Source organism: Primulina tabacum, chromosome 3 (assembly GCF_025594145.1).
Source record: "Primulina tabacum isolate GXHZ01 chromosome 3, ASM2559414v2, whole genome shotgun sequence".
Taxonomy (NCBI): domain Eukaryota; kingdom Viridiplantae; phylum Streptophyta; class Magnoliopsida; order Lamiales; family Gesneriaceae; genus Primulina; species Primulina tabacum.
In genome coordinates, this window is record NC_134552.1 from 44,566,661 (window position 1) to 44,581,970 (window position 15,310).

Here is a 15,310-nt window from a genome sequence, read left to right on the forward strand (position 1 = left end):
ATGATCGAATGCTATCTGGGTGATTGTAGATCGTCTTACCAAATCAGCGCACTTCTTGCCTATTAAGACGACTTTCACCATGGTTCAGTATGCAGAGCTGTATATCCGAGAGATAGTCCGACTCCATGGTATTCCAGTTTCGATCGTATCCGACAGAGATCCCAGATTCACTTCCTCGTTTTGGAAGAGTTTGCATTCGACTTTGGGTACGAAGTTGCTTTTTAGCACAGCTTTCCATCCGCAGACAGATGGACAGTCGGAGCGAGTTATTCAGATCTTAGAGGATCTTCTCCGTGCTTGCGTCATTGATTTCTCTGGGAGTTGGGAGTCGAACTTACCATTGGTAGAGTTCACCTATAACAACAGTTTCCAGTCGTCTATAGGTATGGCTCCGTATGAGGCGCTGTATGGCCGCAAGTGTAGATCTCCTGTTCATTGGGATGAAGTAGGAGAGAGAGCAGAGTTGGGTCCAGAGATTGTTCAGCATGCAGCAGATGTAGTAGTCAAAATCCGTGATAGAATGAGGACTGCTCAGAGTCGACAGAAGAGTTATGCCGATCAGTGGAGGAGAGAGTTAGAGTTTGCAGTGGGCGATCATGTCTTCGTGAAAGTGGCACCTATGAAGGGTGTCATGAGATTTGGCAAGAAAGGGAAGCTCAGTCCGAGATACATTGGACCGTTTGAGATCCTCGACAGAGTTGGGACGCTAGCGTATCGTGTGGCTCTTCCGCCGAATCTGGCCGGAGTACACAATGTCTTTCACGTCTCCATGCTGAGGAAGTATATGGCAAATCCTTCGCATGTGCTGAATTTCGAGCCGTTGCAGCTTACTCCGAACTTATCTTATGAGGAGAGACCCGTGCAGATCCTAGACAGACAGGAGAAGAAACTTCGGAACAAGTTGGTTAAGCGAGTCAAAGTCAAATGGCTCAACCATTCAGAGGAGGAAGCTACGTGGGAGTCTGAGCCGGAGATGAGAAGTCGATACCCTGAGTTATTCGGTGAGTTCAAATTTCGAGGACGAAATTTATTTAAGGGGGGAAGGATTGTAGAACCCGTATATCAGTAGACGTATAAGCCATGCATAATTCTAGATTTTTAAATTTAATTGACTTCATTGCATGATTATTTTAAATGCATTTGTTTGAAGTTAATTATTTTATTATTTCAGTTCAGTAGTTTGATTTTAGCATTTCAGTATTTTCAGTGAGGCCGGACCGGAGTTGGAGTTTTGAGATAGAATTTAAGATTCGAGAAATATTTCCAGAAGTTAATTTAGCTAGCAACCAAGTTCATTTAAGTTAGAAAGGGAGGTTTGAGGATTTAATTTAATTATTTGAGGTGATTAAGAAATGAACTCATTTAAGTTATTTAATTAAGGGGTTAGCTCACTAAATTATTTAAAGGATTAGTAAGGCTTTCAAGGATTATTAGTTGACTAGATAATCAACATTTCCCTTTATTTTATCATGCATTTTTCGGCCACCCTTAGTGCTAGAAGATTCATTTTCCAACTCATCAACTTTGACCAATTCTTTGCATGTAATTAGTAGGATAATTTTAGGATTTTTGGGAGCACAATTTAATTAAATAAATGGACATATCCTAGTCTAGAATCAAGAGAGAATTTTGGCCACTACCTCCTAGAAGCATTCACCAACTCATTTGATATCAATTCAAAATTTAAAATTCAAAGGGGAGTGGACTTGGTCTTGATTCTTCCTTATATTGTGCACCCTTCTCCTCACCCCTCATAACCATTTTCCCCCCCTCTCCTTTTCGAAAATTCAGAGTGAATTCACACTCATTTTCAGTAGAAAAATCGTGAGGTACCTAGCCAAAAAGAAGAGAGAAAAATCGAGAGCAAGGTAAGGTAGAAAAGAGAAGCGCTCCACCTCCTCCGTGCCGCGTCGTCGTCGTTTCGTTCGTTTTCTTTCGAAACGAAACCAGGCATGTCTAGATTTCTTTCAAACCTCAATCAAGTCATATTATCATTTATTTTTCAGTACATGATCATGTTTATTCAAGTAAAAATCGAGATCCATGTCAAAACATTTTGAAACCACACATGCAGAATTTTTGATTTCCTTGGCAAGCTTCACGATTTCTTTTGGTTTGTGAGTTTCAGGTATTGGATCGACTCCAGGCTCCCAAGGCGGCTTGTATACATGTAGTAGGATGCATTAGGACCATGTTGGTCCATTCAAACCAGCCCCATGCTTGCTGGAAATTCAGAATGACAGCAACCTCCCCATAGGTGCAGAAATGTTGTTCGAAAAATTCAGTTTCTTGTCATGGAGGAAGGATCTGATCTTGGCTGCCCCAAGGGCCTATAGCCATGGTTGGATCACTTCCCTAGCATGTCTAAGACGTGACTAAGTTGTCCTTTTGGTGGCTTGGTCCATGGCCCCTCGGTTTTTAATCAAAAGATCAAAACAGCCCCTTTCCCCATTCGACTTCTTCATTGGTTCAGCTTATGGTTTCGGTTTTTGGTTGCTTGGTATGGATCTTGGTTGGCCTATGGCCCATAGCCATGGTTCATACCATGCTCCTAGATGTCTAGATCGTGCCATGGTCAATCAAATGGCCACTGGAACGACGCAAGACATCGATCATAGCATAAACACTACACACGCATGCACGTTGCTCTCGGTTGGACCCTTCGGTTGAGTTTTGGTATGATGCGGATTGTGGCTGGCCTAGGGCCCTTAGCCATGGTTCAAATCATTCCTTGGGATGTTGGTAAGAGTCTCTGATCGGTGGTTCATGCCCCTAATGGCCTATAGTCTCGAAACCAACGCAAGTCTTGTAGTTGCGCAGCTGCTGGAAATTACAGCAAGTTGCTGTGTTGTTTAGAAGGCTCGTTTGAGTTCTTGGTTGGCTTTTAGCCCATGGCCTTGGACTGGACAGTGTCTCATTGAGTTAGGAAGGTCATGTTTTTGACCGTTGGTCATTTGGATCATTTTTGAGGTCGTACGAGAATTTACGGTGCAATGTGCCAAATTGACTCTCGAAAGAGCGTTTCGTGTTTTGGCCTCCATTCCACCTAGATTTCGACCCTATCATTTTAGGAACATTATTTTATGATTTTTCAGCGTATTTTACTCATGACTATACGTCGGTTCAGTGTCGGTTCAGGTTGGCTCGGAGTCATGATTAAATGCGAAGTCATTAGGCGTCATAGTCGCATCTTTTGAACGTAAATTGCATAGTTGGTCATGTTCAAGCTATTGCATATTTTTCATGGCACAGTTAGGTTGCAGCGAGCCTGGGAACGATCCAATCCAATCCAGTTGGTAAAATTACAGGAATTTTCATTATGCCAGTTAATTATTTTACGTGCATTAAATAGAAAATGATTATTTTTTAGATTTATGCGATATGGCTTGTGGTTCATTCACTATGTGGGAGTGTTATTTTATACGGTCGCCAGTGACCGATCAGTTCAGTATGGTACCACCCGGTCGCCAGTGATCGGCCAGCTCAGTTCAGTTTCAGCCTCCCCGGTAGCCAGTTACCGATCAGTTCAGCTTAGTGCAGTGGCCACAGGCGTAAAACATAATCTCAACAGAAAATTTTATCAGTTATTTCAGTACAGGCTCCAAGGAGCAAATATTTTTACAGTAATTTCCAGTTCAGTTATGCACGTATTATAATTGCTCAGTACAGATTATTTTCAGTATGCCTCAGGACAGGATATGTTAACTCATGCATATTTTAATTCAGATTTTTACTCGTTAGATGCGATTTATGCATGCTGAGTCTTTAGGCTCACTAGACTTGATTGTTGTAGGTACTGATGAGGCCAGGGCCGAGGGCGTGGACCAGTGAGCCAGCTTGGGTCGGCAGTAGTGGCACCCGAGGACCTCAGTGCAGCAGTTGTTATTTTATTCCGCAAACAATTTTTATCAGTCGTTGGATAATTTTTAAATTGTTATTGTTGGCAAAACTTTATTTTCTTCCGCTGCTATTATTTTAAACATTGAACTTGATTCCCCAGTGATTTTATGAATGAGGCCATTTAAGTTCTTTTAAAAAGAAAAATTTTTAATTTTCCGCAAATTTTCAAGAAAGGAGTTTTAGGCCCTTCACAAGGTGTCTCTTGAGATTGGATAAAATTTTGACCACATTTATATGCATAATTTGGCTCCAAGTTTCAGCTGAATTAAGGAGACCAAAAGCCTTTTTTTCCCTCTAAATAGCACTTTAAACCTCACATCAAATGCACTCCAAATATCCCTCACAAGCCCCTCGAAATTCCGGACCCTCCCTATCAAAAGAGCTCTCGATCGACGGAACTAAGAGAGAAGAAGGGAGAGTTGCTCCAGTCAACCAGTACCGTAATTTGCTGTCCACGTTATCGCTAAGTTCCTGTCCGAGTTTGGTCACGATTACTCAAAGTTTAAGCAAGTTTCGAACCGCAGCTTCGAGAACACAGTAAATGGGTTTTTGTTATGTACTGTTATCGTAATTTAAACTGTGTGTAAATATATCATGACATGCATGTATGTATGTCTATTCCTTTCGAAAGATGTTATCTTCGTTTTAAAATCTCGATCGATGTATGAAATGCTCTTCCTAATTTCGATATTCTTTGATTCCACTAAATTAGTTCAAAATTCTGATAAGTTTTGTTCGGTAAATCTGATTCTGTGGTACACTGTTACAATTAGAATTTGATGTGGGATGATAATTGTAATTCTATCTGGCCCCCATCAGTGGGTATAAAACTTTGTTCTGGCCCCCATCAGTGGGTATAAAACTGTGTCCTGTGGCCCCTATTAGTGGGTATAAAACTGTGTTCTGGCCTCGCACCTTAGAGAACTAATATATTTGGGACAATTTGACCATGGAAAATGAGATGAGTAACAGTGTTGTGTTTTTTTCTATTTTCTATGAATTGTCTGATAATCTTTGTCTCATATTTCGAATTTGATTCGGTTCTGTTATGATAAGTCAATGTAAATAGTTTTGAAAGTATGTTAAAAGATGCTTTAAAATTATCTCTATATGTATCTGTGAAAATCGATCGGCCTCCACTTGTTGAGTGTTTCCCAAAACACTCACCCTTTGCATCTCTCACTAGATAAGAATGAGGAGCAAATGAATGAGGAGGAACAAGAGGCATTCTGGGGATGGTGATTGAATGAAAAGATCAAAGATCAAGAATTTACCTTTTCCTTTTGCATTTCACTTCCGGAATTCTGATGTAATTTCTATTCTGTTGTCATTGTAAAGACAATATTTTGATTTATGAAAAAGATTGTTTTTGGCCATTTGCTGCGAGGCTTAATTGTTTTCATGCAAATTGATAAACAATGTCAGATGTCACCAACGCCTAGGTCTCGAGGCGTGACACTAGTAGAGGAGAAGAGGTGAGAAGAATGAAAATTAAATTTTATCTACTTGGGATGAGCCTAGTACATGAGAAGAGGTGAGGAGACAGAAAATTAAATTTTATCTACTGAGGATGAGCTTCGTAAAGGAGAAGAGGTGGGGGGGATCCAAAATCAAATTTTACCTAATGAGGGTGAGCTTAGTAGAGGAGAAAAGGTGAGGAGAATGAAAATTAAATTTTACCTACTTGGGCTATGCCTAGTAGAGGAGAAGACGTGGGGAGAATGAAAATTAAATTTTACTTACTTGGGCTGAGCCTAGTAGATGAGAAGAAGTGAGGAAACTGAAATTAAATTTTATCTACTGGGGCTGAGCTTGGTAGAGGAGAAGAGGTGGGGGGATGAAAAATCAAATTTTACCTACCGAGGCTGAGCCTACTAGACGAGAAAAGATGAGGAGAATGAAAATTAAATTTTAGCTACTTGGGCTATGCCTAGTAGAGGAGAAGAGGTGAGGAGAATGAAAATTAAATTTTACCTACTTGGGCTATGCCTAGTAGAGGAGAAGACGTGGGGAGAATGAAAATTAAATTTTACTTACTTGGGCTGAGCCTAGTAGATGAGAAGAGGTGAGGAAACTAAAATTAAATTTTATCTACTGGGGCTGAGCTTGGTAGAGGAGAAGAGGTGGGGGGATGAAAAATCAAATTTTACCTACCGAGGCTAAGCCTAGTAGACGAGTTAAAGATGAGGAGAATGAAAATTAAATTTTACCTACTTGGGCTATGCCTAGTAGAGGAGAAGAGGTGGGGAGAATGAAAATTAAATTTTATCTACTTGGGCTATGTCTAGTTGAAGAGAAGAGTTGTGGAGAATGAAAATTAAATTTTATCTACTTGGACTATGCATAATAGAGGAGAAGATTTGGAGAGATTGAAAAATAAATTTTACCTATTTGGGCTATGCCTAGTAAAGGAGAAGAGGTGGGAAGATTAAAAATTAAATTTTACCTACTTGAGCTATGCCTAGTAGAGGAGAAGAATTGGGGAGAACGAAAATTAAAATTTTACCTACTTGAGCTATGCCTAGTAAAAGAGAGGAGGTGGGAAGATTAAAAATTAAATTTTACCTAATTGGGCTATGCTTAGTAAAGGAGAAGTGTTATGGTGATGAAAGTGAATTTATATTTTCTTACCATGGCTCGCCCTATGTAGAGGAGCTTGAAGTGAAGAAGGTGAGTGTAATTTTACTATTAAGGCTGAAGCCTAGTTGTTAGGCCCGTGGCCGAAGAGGGCGGGGGGTGATTGCAGGTGCCACGAGGTTTCACGGATAATGAGCGGCTCCTAACAGGCTTCTAGGCGAAGGGAACATGAATGAACCGATCTTACACCTGAAGGAGAAAGATTTCAAAACTGTTCAGGTATGGGTCTGTGCAGTTGAGGAGTGTTTAAAAGATTTGATAGGTACTACTCATATAAAAAATGTGCATATTCTTTTCGATAGCTCGTCAAATAAAACTCCGAGGTTAAGCATGCTTCACTTGGGGCAATTTTGGCTGGGGTGACCCCTTGGGAAGTTTCTTATGATGCGTTTCAGTGAGAACATAAGCACGCTAGAAAGACTCATCTTGATACAGTAAAAACATTCGTCGAATACGAGGTGTTACACTAGTAGAGGAGCTTGAGGTGGTGAGAGTGAAGACCTTGAAGTATGGAGTGTGATGATTCATAATATTACTACTAAGGCTGAAGCCTAGTAGAGGAGCTTGAGGTGGTGATGGTGAAGGTTGGAGCCTAGTAGATGAGCTTGAGGTGGTGAGGGTGAAAAACTTGAAATATGGAGGGTGATGGTTCATAATTTTCCTACTAAGGTTGGAGCCTAGTAAAATAGCTTGAGGTGGTGAGGGTGAAGATTAAAGCCTAGTAGATGATCTTGAGGTGGTGAGGGTGAGGTTTGAACCCTGGGTAGAGGAGCTTGAAGTGTGGAGAGTGAGGTGCTTGAAGTATAGAGGGTGAGTGTAGTACTCGTTTATTCTACCTAAAGCCTAGTAGAGGACCTTGGAGACGAAGGCGAGATGGGCGAAGGTGAGGCGAGGACGAGGGGATGGCAGAGGCTAGGTGAGGGCGAGGGAAGGACCGGGAGCGAAGGGCGCGGGCAGTCTGGGAGGGACGAGGCTGAGAGGAGGCTAGGATGTGTGGCGTGGGCTGCGGCGAAGGCGCTCGGGGAAGGGCGAGGATGTGAGGTGTCAAGGGTGTGCGGCGTGGGCTGCGAGGGAGTGGGCGGCGAGATGGTGCCAGGTGAGGGCGAACGTGGGAGAGAACGGGTGTGGAGTAGGCGGCTAGGGAGAGGGTGCTAGGCTGCGCGCGAAGGAGAAGGGCGAGGGTGCTAGGCTCTGGGAGAGGGCTCTTGGTGAGGCGGGGAGGAGGCAAGGGTGTGTAGCGTGGGCTGCGGGCTATGGGCGAAGGCGCTCGGGGAGAGGCGAGGCTATGAGGAGTCAAGGGTGTGCGGCGTGGGCTGCGAGATGGTGCTAGGAGAGGGCGAGCGTGGGAGAGAGCGACCGTGGTGTAGGCGGCTATGGCAAGGGTGCTAGGCTGTGCGCGAATGAGAAGGGAGAGGGTGCTAGGCTGCGGGCGAGGGCGCTTGGCGAGGCGGTTGCTGGCGAGGGAGAAGGGCTGCGGGCGAGGAGACTATAGGCGGGGGATGGCGAGCGTAGTTAAGGGCGAGGCTCTGGAGTGGACATCTAGCACAATGGCGCGAGGATGGGTGAGGGCGGACGGGCGAAAGCGAGGATGGGCGTGGATGAGACAGACGATGGTGATAGCTCAAGGGTGTGCGGTGTGACCGGCAGTGTGGGCGAGTTGCTGGGTGAAGGGTTATGGATGGATGGCATGTCTAGGCGTATGGAAAACAAAATTAATCGAACTTCGAACCTGCGATTCAGTTCGACTCGGGAGGAGGAGACTAGTGATACCCCATGAATGGGCCCATCAAGATCAGGCCCAAACTAGATTTTGGACCCCCGGCCAACCATAGCAAAGGTAGAAAGCCCATGATGGATCCTAGATATTTTCTATAAATACCAGGTATGAGAGCGTAGTTTATGTATTTATTACATTGATTTTTAGAAGCATCCTTAGCTGCTCTCATTCCATTCACAGTATTTGACTTGAGCGTCAGAGAGGCTACGCTGGGACACCCTATCGGCCCTCTTCTAATGGTCTCCTCTGTGATTTCAGGCCTAAAATAAATTCGAGGTCTGCATTTGGACTAGTATCATCTGCTGGAATCAAACCATAAATTTTCAGTTAGTATCACCATTAATTCTATAATAGAAATATGTTTTCTTATTCGGCGGAATTTCACAAAGATTATCTTAGTGCATTCGACTCTTGTTAAGATAGTTTTTGAGTTGATTTTCCATGTTACCTATCTCTGTTGACAGAGAATCCGAACTAACCCTGACCTTGCCAATGTAAGGGAAGCCAAAGAATTTGAGACTCTTTTGAAGAAACATGACGAATCATTTATAAAATGAGAACGCCATGAATGCGATAAAATCTCTATTTGGGTTCAATAAGAAGTGAAAATTGGTTTCATGTACACATTACCAGAGACTATGGTTCATTTACATAGACAAATTCGAACAGAATTGATGTGTTATTCTAGCGACATTACTTGGCCTCGAGTTGGAGTTCCAATTCTCGGATTTTCTGTATAGATCTTCCTCAGGTTAGTGTTCAGTGACATCCTAATGCTTCTGAAATCCTTCATTTATTTCTCTATCATAAGTAATTATGGTTACAAAAAGATTTGAATTTTTAATTATTTATCGAAGGATCTCCTTGAAAAGAATATTTATTCAAGAAACCTTGATTCTGACTGTCATTATAGTTCGACTCATTCCTAATATTTCTGATGTTTAGCCTATAAAAATACACGCACTCATTTCTAACAAGGTAAACTCTTTTCCCCATCACATATGAGTTTCTCCAAAAGGAACAGAAGAATATGGCACATGTCTGTACCCTTGAATCATGAGGGATAAAATTTGGTGTTGTCTTAAAAGGAGCTAGTATTGGTATTAGTATTCCAATATAACTGCAACCAGATGTTTTGACCAGAGTCAGAATTTCGATGAAGCTACGAACACTCTAAATTATAACATCTGCTTCTTCGCTTTTGATTACTAGGCAAGATTTAGAGGATCAATTACCTCCTATCCCTTTGGTATGTTGTATCCTCCATACGTTAAATCCACTGTTGCTTCTGAAGAAACCCATTATGGTAGCAATAATCTCAGAACCTCAGGCATTACGATTCATGAGTACTTCATCTTCTGCATAGCATCCAATTGCCGAAACTTTGCTGCATCTATCGATGACACGTTTTCATTTTTCTCTGTTTTGCTAATCCCATCGTGCATCAATCCATTGTCAAGATTAAACAGCCGTTGATAAATTAAGACGAAAACTGGCCTTTCAAGTCTCAACACATATACTTGAGGAAGCTGTGCGAGAACTTGAAGTTGACTAGCCAAAGTAGAAATAGTTAGTTCACAATAACCGTTTCAGGCACAAGTTTTCCGTTATCATTGGGCTAACTAGCAAATATGCCGAAGATCTTGTGAAGTTACTGCAGTTTTCTGCTTCGAAGCCACTCTCGTTTGCCTGACTATGATTTGGATTTCTTTCTTGATAACTTTCTTTGCTCTTTTTGCGTTAAAGAATCTTGTTACATGGACGTTGAGAGAATTGAGACGATTCTGTTGACGGAACATCAAACAGAAAGTTAGTTTTGAAATCCTTGTCCGCTCTTGAATGCTCGTAAACAATCTGTAGGCCGGTTCAAAGGTTATATGATCTAATTGCTGGAAACGCTTCCACTTCATGAATTAGCATGACATAATGCTATCACAAAAGAATATGAAGAAAAAGGCACGGAACAAATGTGTTACGTCCCAATAGCATAATCCAGTTTAGAAGAGCAGTATATAAGACGGAACTTGGAAGAGTACCTACACTATACGAACTGTTGGAAATCGGTTTTTTCAAGCTTGATCTCTTGGATAGAAGAGCAGTGTACTCGAGCTCGACTCAGGAAAAGATATTTTCGAGCTTGATCTCTTGAATAGAATTCGAGTCACTTAAGTTGTACGTTAGCATTTTCGAGTAACTGGAGCCTGTCTAGCTCTGTTCTCTTGAGCATCAATTGGACTAGAATGCATATTTATGAAAGTCTCCTTTGTTTTTTTATAAAATTAATTGTTGAGTATATAATGTATTATAAAAGTAAATTTTGTCTAATTAAATTAGTGTTTCAAAAATAAAAGTAATTAAAAAATAAGGCTCGAGCTCGATGGGGTCTCAAGCATTAGATATTAAAGCTCGAGCTCGTCTCAAAATGAAGCTCAAACTACTTATATGCGGATGGACTCGCTTATACCCTAACCGATTATTATCATTTCAGGTCCCATTGATATCGAGCTGCCAGAGGAAGAATCTTCATTGATTTGCCTTTGTTTGTTATAACTAATATATTGAATATCGAGAATGTGAAGAGAAAGGCTACGAACGATCTAAACAATGGTTGAGTCGTCAGCCCATATATATTGATGTCATCTGCTCTCATTTACTTATGCAAGTGCTCTCTTGCTTTGTCAGAGACCTCTTGGGCTTTTGCTGAATTGACCATCAGTTGATTTAGGGTTTTGGTGGGTACGCCTCAGCACCTTTTAACATTGTTTCGTGACGCAAATGACGACCCTCGAAGTTAGTTCTTTGGATTCTCTAGAGCATCAGTTGCACACTCGAATTTGACAAATCCGAACTAGATCAAATGTATTAGTCTCTATATTAAAAAATTCCATGTCAGTGACTCCATTATTAAAAAAAAAAACTTGGTCTTGACATTATGAAAATTCACACATGAGTGAAGGAAAGTTAAACATTGGATTTTATTTTGATAATTTTATTAAAATCAAGATAGTAATTAGTTCATTAACAAAGCGGAGAAGTTCGAATTGAATTGAACCATGTGAGAAATTACTCGCCTAAGATGGTTGGATCCCCGAAACAAGTGAAGGGTTCCACATAAATTCACATGACGTCCACAGAGCCAACATTATCACCATACATCCATTGTGGCATAAGGACTGGCGATAATTCCTTTCTATTTCGTTTTTTTTATTATTATCTTTTTAGTATTGAACACTTGCTATATGTCATATCACATATTAATGACTTTTTTAATTTAAAAAAAGAAAGAAAGACTTTATTTTTTCACGATACTAGAATTTACAACTGTTATTTTTCGATAAACACTATGTAAACCCTGAACCAATGTAATATAGTCTACTAATCATCTTAATCAAGCAAATCACACTCGACAAGTTCGGTGCAACATGTTCGTACGAAAAAGTATTAGTAGAAAGAATCGAACTCATTATCATTAGTTAAGTACTCACCAACTCTACTGTCTCCGTCATCATTACAGCCAGGAAAGACCATATTTTCCACAGTTGCACATGTGTGTGCTCGTGTACTGTAAGGACCATCAGTCATTCCAAACAAAGTATTGAATTTTACAAAAATGCCAAGAACTTTTTTTTTTTAAGAATCCTCTGTTAGAGTAGATGTCCTGCAAGCCAACTGTTGGCTAGGGATTTTATTGACTCAGTTGTAATTAACAATCTTTATTTTAATATAATTCATTATTTCATGGTTCGTTATACTTTATCTGTATACCCATGCAAACAGTATAGATAAAGTCCTTGATTATGCTTTAATACAAATGAATCGTAATTCGATGTTGAAACTCATTTGTAAATACTACATATTCTAAATTCATTCCTAATCGATTCAGCCGCCTAAAACAGGGATAAAGGTCGCTTGAGCTCGAGACTAGCATCTGTGATGTTGTGTACTGCGTTTCTTGGTAAGGGCATGGAGATGTCCAAACATGCAGATGGGTAGTCATATGATGATTATACCGAACAACCCTCCCTCGGACTTTCCAAGTGGTTATCATTCATCGAGAGGATAAGTCCGTGGTTATGATTGTACACCATTAGTCCTTACGACCCGGGACAACACTAAGGCTCTATGTGCTAGGGCTGTGCTTTGACTCGTTTACCGGCTCCAGGAGAGTCATAAGCTGGCGAGGTTGGGTACAGTTGCGACACATATAGGAGCCAGTGCATTGTAGTCGGGGATTCACCGCTCACCTGCGGGTGTGGATATCCTATGTGATATGATGTAATAATAGTGCATGGAATCTCTGGCCAGAGTATGAGATGTACGTTGGAGAAAGAGTTCTCAAATAGTACACGCGATGCCACTATTAAAGTTATCACATAGTTATCGAATTATTATACAACCCTCGAAAAACCAATGGTTGCAGATTCGATCGAGATATATGAGATGAAGGGACCGCACTGTACGTTAATCATAATCGATTGGTTCTTGCAGGCACAATCAATGATACCTAGGGGATCATGAGGCGATGCTACTAGACGCTCTTACCATGATCCGATGGGTGCAATCAGAAATGAGTTATGACATTCTTGATCAAGGTGTTGATGAAAAGAATGGGGCTAACTAGGGTAAGCCCGAATAAATGATTATGTTCTGAATCACAAAGAGTTGTGAACCCACGGCTAGCTGTATCCCTGAACCATTGAGGGTCACACAAGTACTGGATTGTTTGTTCCCGTTGAGAGAATAAATTCAAGAAGTTGAATTTATATTATATAGTAAATTCAAGGAGTTGAATTTATGATAATTAAATTTTGAGAGAATAAATTCAAGGAGTTGAATTTATAAAATTTGAGAATTTAATTTATTAAACTCAAATGTTGGGTTTATTAAATATTAAATTTTGGAGGTGATGAAAATTCAAGTAGTTGAATTTATAATGATTTAATTTATTAAACTAAAAAGTTGAGTTTATTGATTAATAAATTAAATATGATGGATAATATGTTTAATGGGCTTGTAAGAGTACAAGTCCAACATATTAAATAATTAAAGTTATTAATGGGCCTTGATTAATGGATTAAACTAGTGTGACTAGCCCAATTAATTAATCAAGCCAATTAATGTTAATTAAAGGGCCCAATTATTATACTATGATAATTAGGTCATGGGTTAATATAAATAAAAGTAGAGAAGAAAAACCCTAGCCACCACCTCATAGTGATTTTCGAAAATCACCTCACCTCTTCCCTCAAATATTTCGGCCACCTTGAATTATTTTTAGGGTTTGAGCCGTCCCTCGATATTTGATCTCCAACGTAAATCTCTTCCAATATTTCTAGTGCAATTTGGAAGAGGAACACACAATTCAGTCGCGGACATGATAGGAGGATTTCATCGAAGAAAGTTCGTAGGGAATCAACAAGAGCTAATCCGTTAATACCGGATCAGTTGGTGTCCAGTGATTTATTCACCAAAGGTATAACGATTCTAACATCCTATGTATGTTTTGTTAAAATCATACGAGCGTCCAAATAAAAACACATCTTGAATGTCAAGATCTAAAATTTTTAAAAAACTTCCGCTGCGTTTGGGCGTGTAGAAAACCAGATCCAACAATGGTATCAGAGCCAGGCTTTCTAAATCGTATGATTTTAAATTATATTGAATAATTTGTTTCTAACCACACAAGAAAATTTTTCAGAAAATTGTAGCACCATAAAATTTTATCTTTCTAGAAAACAAAAAAAAAATTCGTTTCTGCCCAGAACTGTTCCGGGCAGCCCGTGCGCGCAGGGTCGTGCACGGGTGCGCGCACGGCCAGCGCGCAACGTGCGCGCGGGCGCAGATTGTGCGCGCCGGGCGGCGCAGCGTGCGGAGCGTCCGCACGCGCGGCGCGCGGCGCAGCGCGGCGTGCGGAACGTCCTCACGCTGCGCGCGGCGCCGCGCGCGCCTGTGCGCTCTGCGCGCACAGGAGTGCCCCCACTGCCCGAAATGTTCGGGCAGCGGGCGGGCAGCGGGGGCGGCTGCCTGGGATTGTCTCGGGAAGCGTGCTGTATGATGGGCTTGAATTGTTTGGGCCTAGAGTGCAATTTTCTGATTTTTCAAATTTTTGGGTAAAATTGATATTTTTGAAAATTGGTTCAATTTTTATTTTGAAAAATTGATTTTTGGAAATTTAAAAATTTTCTTATAAAATAAATAATTAGAATATAATTTTAATTATTTATGGTAAAATGAGTTTTACAAGAAATCAATTATTATTTATTTAATTGTATTGCTCACATGGATCTAATAGTGTTGGCGATCGATCATCCTTATTTATTTTTGAATGTCATATTATGATATATGTGATATATAGTAGTATGCATGTATGTATATTATTAAATAATATATTTGCCTGAATCCGGCAAACATAAAAACTCGTGGCACGCAATTTTTAAATTAAAATGATGAGACAATTTTAAAATTAAAATCCCTCATTTTGAATATGATTCAAAATTTATATCAAACCGAAAAAGTAAAAATTAAAAGAGTTTAATTTTTTCTTGTCTTCCATCAACCGTGGTTGCATGTTGATCGCTACCCGCGGACAGTGTCTGGCTCATATTATTGGGGAGGCCTGTATGCCGGAAAGCTGTGACTTTCACCGGACATATGATGTGAATTGAGTGGAACTCCCATGACTTCGGCTCATCTTATTGGGGGAACTCATGGCGACCGTCTACTACAATTCAATATTGATGGGAAACTTTGACACGCGAAAATAAACGGCGTCATATTATTGGGTCCTTATTAAACGTGAGGCAAAACACGCGGAGGTTGCATAGGGATGCAATTGGATTCTACCTTTTAGAAATTATAATTGGCTGATATTATTCGGGATTATAATTGGCTAATTGGACTCTATGTGCCCACTAAGGAAATACGATTTCCCTTTTTCATCAGAGGGTGGTGGAAATGTCAAAATAGTGGGAGGGAGATTTATAAAATGAAATCCAT